Source organism: Lepus europaeus, chromosome 8 (genome assembly GCF_033115175.1).
Source record: "Lepus europaeus isolate LE1 chromosome 8, mLepTim1.pri, whole genome shotgun sequence".
Lineage (NCBI taxonomy): Eukaryota > Metazoa > Chordata > Mammalia > Lagomorpha > Leporidae > Lepus > Lepus europaeus.
The window spans coordinates 89843740-89857585 of record NC_084834.1 but is presented as its reverse complement, the minus strand read 5'-3'; positions in this window follow the sequence as shown (position 1 = coordinate 89857585).

Here is a 13846-nt window from a genome sequence, read left to right as displayed (position 1 = left end):
CATCTTATAACACAAATGCTATTTCCTGAAATAAATCTCAGCCCTTTTGTCAATTCTACCTCCTTCCAGAGAATAGGGCAGATGGAGGGTGGATAGAAGACAGGAAATTTGAGGAGGAAGACAAGGACAAAGGCAAAACAAAATGTAGGTAGACAGATACTGTTCACTGGCCATTCCTAAATTATTTCTAGCCTACTTCTTTCTTCTGTCATTTAATGTAGATGTGACATCATTACCAATGCAACACCATTCTGGCAATTAGATATAAAAATCCCAGTAAAAGAACAGAAGGCATGTTACAAGGCTTTTAATCTTCCTGATAAAAATAAAGCCAACCACAACCCTTTCTCCTTTCTAATGCTCTTCTTCTTGGATCAGCACGAACATAACACCTGGAGGAGCAGCAGCCATTTTGTGGCCATAAGGAAGTGAACAAAATAATCATAGAGATGCCACTGAATCAACTTCATCATGCTCCGTCTTTCAGCACCCTATGTTCTGTGAGAAAAATAGTTCTTTAGTGGCTAAGCTACCATTCACTTTGCTGTAATGTGTTTGTCATTTTTTGCTATTAAATTGAATTCATGATATGCCTCTCCATTCAGAACATTCCTCTAAACAAGGACAATAGGAAAAAGAAGAGGACAGGTAGGAGGTGGAGAGAGAAAGGTGCATGTTATGTCTCTGGTCTCTTTAACATGTAAGTTTCCAAGCAGCAAAAAGCACTAGGCTACTGAGTTAAGTCTGCTACTCGTGTAAATACAAGTCAATGTCAGCACAGTATTATGATGCCTTCAAAAAAAATCCAAACACCCTCAATGGATAGTTAGAAGTGCTTCTCTCCTAAGCAAAAATGAGAGCACGAGCTGTGGCTAAGTCAGTTTCTCCACATACATACAAGTAACTATGGCTGCCGTGGCTTGAGTGGCTCCCAAATGCCATGCTTCTGTAAATCCTTTAGTCTACACAGCTTCCCTGTTACCTGGGAATTTTCGCATTCTGCAAATGAGGAAGCAGACACAGAACTGTAAGTGTCCCAACCATTAGCAGGAATCTGGGCCCAGGGAGTCTGCTGCAGAGACTGCTGTCCCCTATTCCCTGCACTGCCATACATTACAAAGATAGATATACATAATATACAATGGATGCCATATGTGTAGACAGATGTACAGGGACTTCTATACACACATATACACACATGGATATTGAAAGACTATGTGTGTACACAGGAGGGGGAGGGAAGAAATGCTAAGTAGAATCTGAAGACAAGGAATATGGCTTTTTTCTCTCTTGTGTTTTCCATCTTCCAGACATAACAGAGGCCAGTATCAATGGAAAGACAACATATCACCCCATGTCACCATCACAGTTCTGTAAGAAACTATTTATAGTACTTTGCTTTTTAAATAAAACACAATTTGGCATTAAAAAAAAGCTGAATGAAGTGAATAAAACTATCAAAATAGGAATTGCAGATAAATGAATTGAAATCAGCCTGCTACTTGTATTCCAGGTTATATCAGACTTCTCCGTGTGAGAGGTCTGCTCACAGGAAAAGTACTTGGTGTGGTAAAGGAGAAATGCGACCTTCTGGAGAGAACAAATGTTTTCTGCAGGTAATTCTGGGTGAGGCCTCCCAGAGGTCATCTGCCTGGCCTGCTCTTTAGCGAGGAAATCGCACATTTCTGTACCCTGGTCCTGTTTTGTCTCCTGTCTTCTACCTTGAGTGCTCGTGGCTGTTTCTTCAAAACACTGACAAGATCCATGCTTCCTTCCCCAGCTTAAGGAAAACTGGAAGCAGCTCCACATCTGCCAGGCACTGTTCTCAGATGCAGACATGGGTGAGTTCTTCCAGACAGGGAAGGACCAGAGAGCACACTCAGGGACAGCCGGCACGCAGGCCACTGGCCTGTGCTTTGTCCAAACTCATGTCTCAGCCAGCAAGCTGCACCAGCTTCCCTGATTCCTCCCCGCCCATGAACACAGGAAACATCAGCTCTGTGTGACTGCCCTGTAAGCGATGACTGACGTGGACATAGTCTGCCACCTTGTGTCTGCAAGGAAAAGCTCACTGTGCCCAGCCCTGGGAGCAGGCTCCAGGCTCTGTCACCGATTTGCACACCCGCCACTGTTTCCAACCTCTCCTTACCCAGATTTCCCTGCTTGGAAGAATCTACCTTGCTGTCTTAGCCCTAACTATTCTGTTCTTGGCATCTGCCAACCATCAAGGGAACACAGCTGATCCTGCTTAGCATAACATTCAGCCCAGTGGAAAAGGGTTGGCTGAACAATCATATTGTGCAAAATGCTATGGGAATTAACAGAAGAGATGCTCTGACGTTTATCAATGGGATCTTGCAGTCAGGGAGAAAGGCATTCAAAGTTCCAAGATAGAAAGCAGTAAGTTCAATAACAAAAATAGAAAGTAAGGGTACTTCAAAAAGGTCCTGGAAAATTGAATTAAAAGATAAGTTTATTTTGGTGCAAAGAAAGAAAGAAAGAGAAAGGAAGGAAAGAAGGAAGGAATTAAGGAAGGAAGGAAGGAAGGAAGGAAGGAAGAAAGAAAGAAAGAAAGAAAGAAAGAAAGAAAGAAAGAAAGAAAGAAAGAGAGAGAGAGAGAAAGAGAGCCAGCACTGTGGGGCAGCAGGTTAAGCTGCTGCCTGCAGTGCCAGCATCCCACATGGGTGCCGATTCTTGTCCGGGCTCCTCCACTTCCAATCCAGCTCCCTGATAATGCACCTGGGAAAGCAGTGGAGGATGGCCCAAGTGACTGGGGCCCTGTATTCATGTGGGAGACCAGGAAGAAGTTCCCGGCTTCACCCTGGCCCAGCTTCAGCCATTGTGGCCATTTGGGGAGTGAACCAGTGAATGGATAACCTGTCTCTCTGTCTCTCCCTCTCTCTCTGTAACTCTGCCTTTAAATAAATAAAATAAATCTTTAAAAAATGAAATACATACATTCAAGGGATATTCCAATAGTTCATGAAAATGAGTATTATGAAAAACTGCATGGATTTTTTTAAAAACTGCAATAAAATAAAGTTCTTTATTTCCTGTTTTCCAGGAATTTTGGCAAATCTCCTTGCACACACATTCTGAGGAAGGATGAACAGTAACTGCAGGGAAGAGTGAGGATATAGTAAAAATCCATTTTCCCTAAGGCAGAATTCTGTTAGAGAGGATACAGGCAGTAATAAGTCTCAACAAGTAAGAACCTTCATGGCAGGTGATCATAAATTCTACAATGAGTGTTTCAGGGATTAATAAAGATCACCCCCTCCAGAGGACTGGAAAGAGGTGGTGGATGAGGTAGGGGCCGGGAGAATTGGAAGGAAGCAATCTGGTTGTCAGGAGGTCACACAACAGGCTATTGCTGTAAAGAACTACAACAAATATGGTATCTCCTCACTTGGGCTTTAGGACAAGCTTTGAAGCAGGAACTCAGATGATGTAAGTTTCAAAGTCACTAAGGCCCTCTCACAGAAGCCCAGCTTCCAAAAACAACTTCTATAAACATGATCTCTGCTAGATTTTTAAAAAGATTTTGTTTATTTCTTCAAATGGCAGAGTTGGAGAGAAAAGGAGAGGGGTAGAGAGAGGGAGCTCTTCTGTCCGGTGGTTCACTCCCCAAATGGCCGCAATGGCTGGGGCAGGACCAGACTGCAGCCAGGAACCTGGAACTCCATCCTTGTCTCCCACATGGGTGCAGGGGCCCAGGCACTTGCGTATCTTCTGCTGCTTTCTCAGGCAAATTAGCAGAGAGCTAGATGGCAAGTGAAACAGCTGAGACCAATCTGGTGCCCAAATGGAATGCCAGTGTTGTAGCGGCAGCTTGTCCTGCTGCATCACAATGCCAGCCCCCACTAGTCAGGATACTGATACTTAAAACTGTCAGTGTTAAAATACAGTCATAGACATCGCAAAGGAAAAAGAGAAGAAATAGGTGAGTCTGAATGAAAGTCCCAAATGGAGCATTGTGGGAGTGGGGGGACATTATGGTGCAGTTAGGCCACCACCTCCAACACCAGCATCCCACATATAAGCACCAGTTCAAGTCCTGGCTGCTCCACTTCCAATTTAGTTCCCTGGGAACTGGGGACTAAGGCAGCACCTGGGAAAGTAGTGGACAGGGATCTTGCCTCCATGTAGGGAGTCCTGGATGGAGTTCCAGGTTCCTGGTTTTGGACTGGCCCAGTCTTGGCCATTGTTGTCATTTAGGGAGTGACCCAGCAGATGGAAAATCTCTCTCTCTCTCTCTCCCTCTCTCTCTCTCTCTCTCTCTCATTATGGCTTTCAAATAAATAAAATAAATCTTTAAAAACATGAAAGGGGAACTGGGGGGAGAAAGCAAATGGATGGGTGAGAAAGGATTAGAAAAAAACAATGATATAGTCTGGAAAGTAGAACAAAACTCCAATACAATCTTAAGGGAAGAGACTCTGTTAAGAAAAAAGTAAAAATGGTAAGTGGACTCACATGGTATCTATTAGAAAATGTGTATGAACATAGGTAACTTAGATTAAGAAGAGCTGCAAGCTGACTCTGCTTCATTAAATATAAATTTATAGATTTATGGGGACAGTTTAGTATAGCTTACATGTTGCCTAGTTAGAATTATGGCTGTTGCTCTATTTGAATTTTAAGCAGTTTGCTTTGATTGTTCATTTAATGGATTGTAACAGTATTTAAACAGTTTTCATTTAAACTTTTTTTACTTAAAATAATAAGATAGAAGGTCTCTGTATATTACCCCAGGGATAGGAGAGTACTTCAAGAAGTTAGTGAGAACGTGAGATGAAAAGATAAGTTTATTTTGCTGCAAAAAGTTTTGAAATCCACACATATGAAATTTCCTCAAAAGGTTACTGGAAAATCCAGATTATAACAAGATACCTATTATATGATGAAAGCAATCTTCCTTTTTAGCCAGAGAGGATTCTAGTGCAGGTGGTCTTGGGACAATCTTAGAAACACCACACTAACTAGTGGGTGCTGGCCTAAGGCCATGAATAGAATCCAGGGTTTTACATTGGCAGCAGATCCTCAAATGACTTAACACTGGCCAAGCTTGGAAACCACTTGTAAGGCCATCTTTCTCAGTCACCTTCAAACCAGTGTTGTCCTTCTGTTGGTGGTCTAGGCCAGTCCAGAACTTCCCTGTATTAACATCAACAAATAATAAAAATACAAATGAAATGGAATGTCTAAGCCAGCATGCAAAAATCGAGCAGTAGACAGGCTCTTGTGAAACAGAAACTGTTCAGAGTGTGAACACAGCTTCCCCCATTCACTGCCCCATGGTAACTCCTCTGGTGGTTATGTATGCATGGTGTGCTGCAGGTCACGTAGGAATCAGTCATTCAAAGAGGGTATGACCACACTATTCAAAGTTATGTCTCTGGACGAGACAGAATGGAAAGTGTCACAGGGAAACAAAGAAGGAACTAAGGGAGTAAAAGCTCAAAGTGCAGAGGAGCAAGTCTGCGTGCTGATCTGGGACTGACCTTGCTGCCTGTCCTTGCACAAACGTTTGCATTCTGGTAGACTCTTCCCTGCAAAGAGCAACTTGGGTTAGCAGAGTTTTTGAGCAATGACCCATGCGTCAGTGTTGCTGTATGAAATCTGCTTTTTCTCCTTGTTCGGTGCTTTTTCAGTGTTTTCCACAGGAGATCAGCTTGTTTTAAGCCATGGAGCCCTGCCAGGGAAAGCCCCCACAGCTGCACCACTGTTTTTTTTTTTTTTTTTTTTTTTTTTTTTTTTTGACAGGCAGAGTGGACAGTGAGAGAGAGAGAGACAGAGAGAAAGGTCTTCCTTTGCTATTGGTTCACCCTCCAATGGCCGCTGCGGCCAGCGCAATTCACTGATCCGAAGCCAAGAGCCAGGTGCTTCTCCTGGTCTCCCATAGGGTGCAGGGCCCAAGCACTTGGGCCATCCTCCACTGCACTCCCTGGCCACAGCAGAGAGCTGGCCTGGAAGAGGGGCAACCGGGACAGAATCCAGTGCCCCAACCAAGACTAGAACCCGGTGTGCCGGCGCTGCAGGCAGAGGATTAGCCTATTGAGCCGCAGCGCCGGCCTACCACTGGAGGTCAGTGCCAATGAAGCTGGCGCATACAGTTGTGAAAGCCCAGGCCTCCAATCCCTCCCAAAGCCAGCAGACCCAACTCTCCACTTGATCTGCGACAGGGTGCATGGTCTTTCAGGGACTGTTAAATGAGGAGGTCTCATGGTTTCAAATTCCTCTTGCTTGTTCACCTTTCTCTTAGTAAAAGCACGTGACAGTAAGCCTTGAGTCTGTTTGCATGGATTTGCTTTTCAAAATGATATTTCTAATCATAAAATAAGTTTTCAGTATGTAAACTTACAAAAATGTAAATGTGAAGAAAAATACAAAGGAAAAATTAGGTTCAACACATTTTCTCTCCAGTCTTCTTTCTAGGTATTACTTACATAGATTTTAATAAAACTTTTTATTCTTTTTGGTATCTTGTTCTGTTATCTCAATATGTCATTTTACAGCATGACTAAATATGTTCAAATCATTTCAAAATTTCATTATATGAATCTATCACAATTTGTTTAGCTTAATATTAAAAAATATTTAGTGTTTTCCCCTGTAGGTTGTTTTTTTACATCAACTCTTGATGCCACTAGTATTTCATCATTATCCATAATACTTACTCTACCTTTTTTCCGCTTCACTGAAGAGGTATTGGCAAATAAAAATTGTATATCATGGTAGTCCATTATTATTATTATTATTTTTTTTGACGGCAGAGTGGACAGTGAGAGAGACAGAGAGAAAGGTCTTCCTTTGCCATTGGTTCACCCCCCAATGGCCGCCACGGCTGGCATGCTGCGGCTGGCGCACTGTGCTGATCCGAAGCCAGGAGCCAGGTGCTTCTCCCGGTCTCCCATGGGGTGCAGGGCCCAAGCACTTGGGCCATCCTCCACTGCACTCCCAGGCCACAGCAGAGAGCTGGACAGGAAGAGGAGTGACCGGGACAGAATCCGGCACCCCAACCGGGACCAGAACCCGGTGTGCCGGCGCCTCAGGTGGAGGATTAGCCTATTGAGCCACAGCACCGGCCAGCAGTCCATTATTTTTAAATGTCTGCACAGCACTTCACTGCTTGGACAATTTTTAGCTAAATTCTATTAATGGACATTGAAATTGTTTTTTGTTGCCAGGCACCATGGCTCACTAGACTAACCCTCCACTTGCGGTGCCGGCACACCGGGTTCTAGTCCCAGTTGGGGTGCCGGTTCTGTCCCAGTTGCTCTTCTTCCAGTCCAGCTCTCTGCTGTGGCCCGGGAAGGCAGTGGAGGATGGCTCAAGTGCTTGGGCCCTGCACCCGCATGGGAGACCAGGATAAGCATCTGACTCCTGGCTTCAGATAGGTGTAGCGCGCCGGCTGTAGCAACCATTTGGGGGATGAACCAATGGAAGGAAGACCTTTCTCTCTGTCTCTCTCTCTCTGTCTGACTCTGCCTGTCAAAAAAATATTTTTTGTTAATCATGACTAAAACCAGCATTAAAATAAACATCTCTGGTTACAAATTATTCATGTATAGCTAGACAGTAAATTCCTGGATTTGTTTTAAATATCAGATACAAAAACGGATCATAAACTTGCATATGTCTAAAACTAGGTTCCTTTTTTTTTATTTAGTAAATATAAATTTCCAAAGTACAGTTTATGGATTACAATGGCTTCCGCCCCATAACTTCCCTCCCACTCGCACCCCTCCCATCTCCCGCTCCCTCTCCCATTCCATTCACATCAAGATTCATTTCCAATTATCTTTATATACAGAAGATCGATTCAGTATATACTAAGTAAAGATCACATCAGTTTGCACCCACACAGAAACACAAAGTATGAAATACTGTTTGAGTACTAGTTATAGCATTACTTCACATTAGACAACACATTAAGGACAGATCCCACATGAGATGTAAATACACAGTGACTCCTGTTGTTGACAACAATTTGACACTCTTGTTTATGGCGTCAGTAATCTCCCTAGGCTCTAGTCATGAGTTGCCAAGGCTATGGAAGCCTTTATGGTTCGCCGACTTCGATCTTATACCGACAGGGTCATAGTCAAAGTGGAAGTTCTCTCCTCCCTTCAGAGAAAGGTACCTCCTTCTTTGATGGCCCCGTTCTTTCCACTGGGATCTCACTCACAGAGATCTTTCATTTAGGTCTTTTTTTTTTTTTTTTTACAGAGTGTCTTGGCTTTCCATGCCTACAATACTCTCATGGGCTCTTGAGCCAGATCCGAATGCCTTAAGGGCTGATTCTGAGGCCAGAGTGCTATTTAAGACATCTGCCATTCTATGAGTCTGCTGTGTATCCTGCTTCCCATGTTGGATCCTTCTCTCCCTTTTTGATTCTATCAGTTAGTATTAGCAGACGCTAGTCTTGTTTGTGTGATCCCTTTGACTGTTAGACCTATCAGTGTGATCAATTGTGAACTGAAGTTGATCACTTGAACTAGTGAGATGGCATTGGTACATGCCACCTTGATGGGATTGTATTGGAATCCCCTGGCACATAAAACTAGATTCTTAAAGCAAGTAGGTGAGTACAGATGGTCCCCAACTTACAATGATTGAACTTGGGATTTTTGACTGCAGGATGTACAAATGCAACATATATTCAGTAGAAATCATGTTTCAGGATCTATTCCCAGATCCACTTCCTGACTCCAGGATTCTGCTAATGCAGACCCTGGGAAGCAGCAGGTAATAGGTCAAGTAATTGGTTCATGCTACCCACATGGGAGACCCAGATTGAATTCATGGCTCTAGCCTTAGCCATTGTGGGCATCTGGGGAGTGAACAAGCAGATTGAAATTCTCTCTCTCTCTGCCTCTCAAATTAAAAATGAATGAATGAATGAGAGAGGGGAAGTAAGGAAGGAAGGCAGGCAGGCAGAAGGAACTGTATTTTGGATTTAGATTTTTGATCTTTTCCCCAGTTAATGACATGCGATGCAATTCTCTGTCCAGCAACCACAGCTCCCAGTGAGCCATGTGATCAGGAGAGGAAACAGCAGATGCTCCTCAGTGTACAGTGTTGCTAGGCTGTGATGTTCAGTATGGTAAGTGTATTGAATGCCTTTTTTACTTCATGTATCTTCACTTTACAATAGGATTATTGAAAGCTGGCGCCGCGGCTCAATAGGCTAATCCTCCGCCTGCGGCACCAGCACACCAGGTTCTAGTCCCTGTTGGGGTGCCAGATTCTGTCCCGGTTGCCCCTCTTCCAGGCCAGCTCTCTGCTGTGGCCAGGGAGTGCAGTGGAGGATGGCCCAAGTGCTTGGGCCCTGCACCCTATGGGAGACCAGGAGAAGCACCTGGCTCCTGCCATCGGATCAGTGCGGTGCGCCGGCCGCAGCGCACCGGCCGCGGCGGCCATTGGAGGGTGAACCAACGGCAAAGGAAGACCTTTCTCTCTGTCTCTCTCTCTCACTGTCCACTCTGCCTGTCAAAACAAACAATAGGATTATTGAGATGCAGAGCCAGGTTTGAACTGGAGACTGATTATGACATGGAGAGCCATATTCAAGAGCCTCTGTGACTGAAAACGAGAAAATCGTCACTAGATGGCAACCTTACATGCTTTTCTCAAGTACTGAAAATTAAGAGGAGGAGACTATCTCCCTTACTGTGTTATTGTGTAAATATACAAGCAGGTGCCTCTCTTTTATAATGTCCATATCCCATTATGTTTCAACTCCATAATCAAAAATAAGGGCTCTTTTGTTTAAAAAACAGTGATAGCTTTCCCTGGAAATTTTTAATTCCGGTTTTGTTTGCACACATCTCTCCAATAAAAGCCTGGATTTCCTGTTTCCTTTGATGGTAGCTGGAATTTATCTTGACTAAAAATATCTCTTGTCTTTCTTACTAATGTCTGGATGTCATTAAAGCTGAAGACCAGCTGTGCTCAGTTTTGTGAGACTAAACCCCTCAACTCTGACTTTCTCTTTCATACTCTCTTGGAAGCAAGCTTAGGGGTCATCTGGTACAGTGATTACCTAAAGCAGGATCACTTTGTCTTATCAGGGCTAACTGGGAGCCTAGACTTCTGCTCTTGAGAGGCTGTCACATGTGCCTCCAACTCATCACTACCGTGGCTGCTGCCACCACCACCATCACCACCACCACCATCACTATCACCACCACGCTTTGATCAGAGAAAACTTAGAGCTGAGACTTCCATTCCAGCCAACTTGAAATGAGCTCAAGGCAGACCACTTCCACTTGGCAACTCCCCGCTGGAGTGGAGCAGAGGATATCTAGTGGAGAGTCATTAGCCAGTGCCTATCAGTAAGGATGCCTCCCATGCAGGGTATCAGCAGAGACCATATGGGGAGCCAGTGCCCTCACCCCTGCCTGGAGATAGGAAGGAGCCCACTCCCCCGACCCCAGATGTCCATGGAGGAAAGCCAGGCTTCTACTTCCACTCTGCTGGAGTGGTGTCACAGAAAGTCAGCTGAATCAGAAGTACCCACGATCCAGAGCCTCATAACACAAGGTGAAACTATCCAAGACTCAGTTGAAAATCAGTCATCATACAAAGGAACAGGAAGATCTTGAACTGAATGGAAAAAGGCAGTCAATGGATACCAACAACTCAGAGGCACAGATGTTAGAATTATTGAACAAATCATTTAAAGCCATCATAAAAATTCTTCAATGATAACTTCATAAACACACTTCAAACAAATGAAAAACAGAAACTCCTAGTCAAGAAATAGAAAAATATAAGGAAGAACCATGTGGAATATTAGAACTGAAAAAATAATGGCAGAAATATTAAAAAAAAAAAAAACAAAACTTAGGGGCCAGCGTTGTGGCGTAGCGGGTAAACCACCGCCTGCAGTGCTGGCATCCCATATGGGCGCTGGTTCGAGTCCCGGCTACTCCACTTCCAATCCAGCTCTCTGCTATGGCCTGGGAAAGCAGTGGAAGATGGCCCAAGTCCTTGGGCCCCTCCACCCGCGTGGGAAACCTGGAAGAAGCTCCTAGCTCTTGGCTTTGGATCGGCACAGATATGGTCATTGCGGCCAATTGGGGAGTAAACCAGTGGATGGAAGACCTCTCTCTCTCTCTCTGCCTCTCCTCTCTCCATATAATTCTGACTTTCAAATAAATAAATAAATCTTTAAAAAAATAAAGCTTAGTAGATGAGAAGAATGGAAGGAGCAAAGGAAAGATCCCATGAACTAGAAGATAGAACGATAGAAAATATTCGGTCTGAACACAGAAAATAGGCTTTAAAAAAAAAAAAAAAGAACAGAGCCTTAGTGGTCTGTGACCTGTGGAATTATAACAAAAGATCTAGTATTTGTATCACTGGAGTTCTAGGAGATGAAACAGAGAGCCAGGCTGAAAAAGTACATGAAGTAATGGCTGGGAAATTTCCAAATATGGCAAAAGACAAAAACCTATAGATTCAAAAAGCTGAGTGAACCCCAAACAGTATAACCCTAGAGAAATCTGTAATGAGCTAGAAAAATCATACAAATTTGCCCACTCTGAATGAACCAAGTGAGAGAATCTGAAGCACTCAGTCACGTAACTGTTCCACAGTAAGATCATCGGATCTTCTCATTAATGGAGGCATCTATTTCCTGACCTAACTAGAAGGTTTCCAGAATCATAACACTTGCATTCACCACAAGGGAGTATTTCATGCAAGTTGCTTATTGGTGAGTATTTAGTGGTGGAGATTTTATTATGCCGTAGGAATCAGGATTTTCACTGTTGTTTTCTTGCTGATAGGAGCTTAAACGTATGGCAGAATTTTGTTGAAGACTTAACTTCACTCTTAGACACCACCATGCAGTAAAGGTGTGAGAAATAACACTCCTAGTTACTGGGTATTACCAACACACACTAGAAGAAGCTGAGAATTGTGAATAGCAGGATCAGCTTAGGCCATTCACAATAATACAATACAAGCATATTAAAACAAACAGCCTAAATAGTTGGGATACATTTTATAGGTTGTATACTTGTAATATATTACACCAATCCTCTTTATTTAGTGGTAATATATTTCCTGCAGGAAACATCATATTATGTGGTTTAGATGTAGAGGAATATAGAGTATAGATAAAATATATAGTGTATACATAAAATACTAAGAATTGAACTTAATTATTACCTATATGAATTAAATATTTGAGTAGAGCCCCACTTCCTGAAGATTTGAAATAAATACAATAACTGACAGGAACTAAAGGAAAATCAGATAACATAAAAACTAATGTAGGCTTGAGTCATCAGATAAATATATTTAAAATATCAGCAAACCACACCAAAATTTAAAGGGTTTAAAATACTGACTTTTTTTTTTATCTCATAGACCTTTGGCTTATGTAAGTGCTCCTTCCTGATTGGGCTGCTCCATTGACCTTGCCAAGGCTGTCCTCAGCACCTGTCAGCTGGGAGCTGGATGATGCAGTGTAGCACTCACAGGTCTGCTGGCTGGTAGGCAGTTGCCTCAGTTCTTGCGTTTGTGACCTTTCGACCTCCAGCAGGCTATCTCTGGCGTACACTCACAATCATCTTATGTGTAAGCACTTTCCAGTGTGCCGCTGGTTCATGATTGCTAAAGACTCATTGGCAAAAGCAAATCAGAAAGCTGAGCTCTAAGACAAACGACTACTTAAGCAATAACCACCCAAATAACTAAGGATGTGGTTAGAAAAGGGGAAACATTGCAGCTACTTTTTCATCACCCTTAAAACATTGTGCCAACCATGCATATTATACCAATGTATGTCAATCTTTGTCTATTCTTTTACTGAATAATTTTTTTGCCATGGCAAAATGGTCTTCCGTAGTCTAATCTTGCACAAAAATTAATGTTAAGTGCCTTATGTTTCAAATTTAAATGATCTCAACAAAAGGATAGCAGTAAGAATTATACTCATTTAATAAATAAGTATCTATTGAAAGCCATCAAAGTAGGACATCGCCCTGTGCAAAATCAGCTAAAATTCCTGCCTGTAGAAAAATCTCACAAATTTGTTGGTTACAGAGAATAAACAAGTAAAATATATGGTATATACAACAAATGCTAAGAAAAAACCTAACTTGGGAAAGACTGCTAAGATTGTGTGGGAAGGGCTAACATTTTATGTAGGGTACCAAGAAGTGCTCTCAATGAAAAAATGACTTTTGAATCAAAGCCCAGAGAAAGTAGGGAGGCAAGCAAGATGATAAACTGATGGTGGAATAAATGCTTCAAACAGAAAGAATAGACAGTGCAAAGATCCTGAGGCTGGAGTGTGATTGGCATGTTTGAGGAACAAGTACGACTTGTAGAGCTGAACTGTAGCCAGGTGACTATGGGATGAGACTGGAGGTATAACGGAGTTAGGGCAGACAGAATGCCAAAACAAATGGTTTTATGTTTCGTACAAAATACTTTGGTGTTTAAGTCATAGAGGAAAGCCATCAGAGTGTTTCAGGCAAAGCAGTGCCATTATCTGTCCTATATTTCTATAGGATTATCCAGCTGCCAGGCAAAGACTAAAGCAAAGGCAGAGACAATGGGGCAGGTTAGGAAGCCATCAGTGTAAGGCAGCAAGAGGCAAGAGTGGCTCAGAGTAGTAACAGAGTTAGAAGCATTTGGAATCAGAATATATTTTGAAGGCAAAGTGGATAAAGTTTGCTGGTGGATTGGATCTGGGGTGTGAGATATATGGAAAGGACCCAACAATGAGTCTCAGCTTTTCAGCCTCAGCAATAAAAGGATGGAGCCGCATTCCTTTTTTTAAAGATTTATTTATTTATTTGAAAGGCAGAGTTATAAAGAGGCC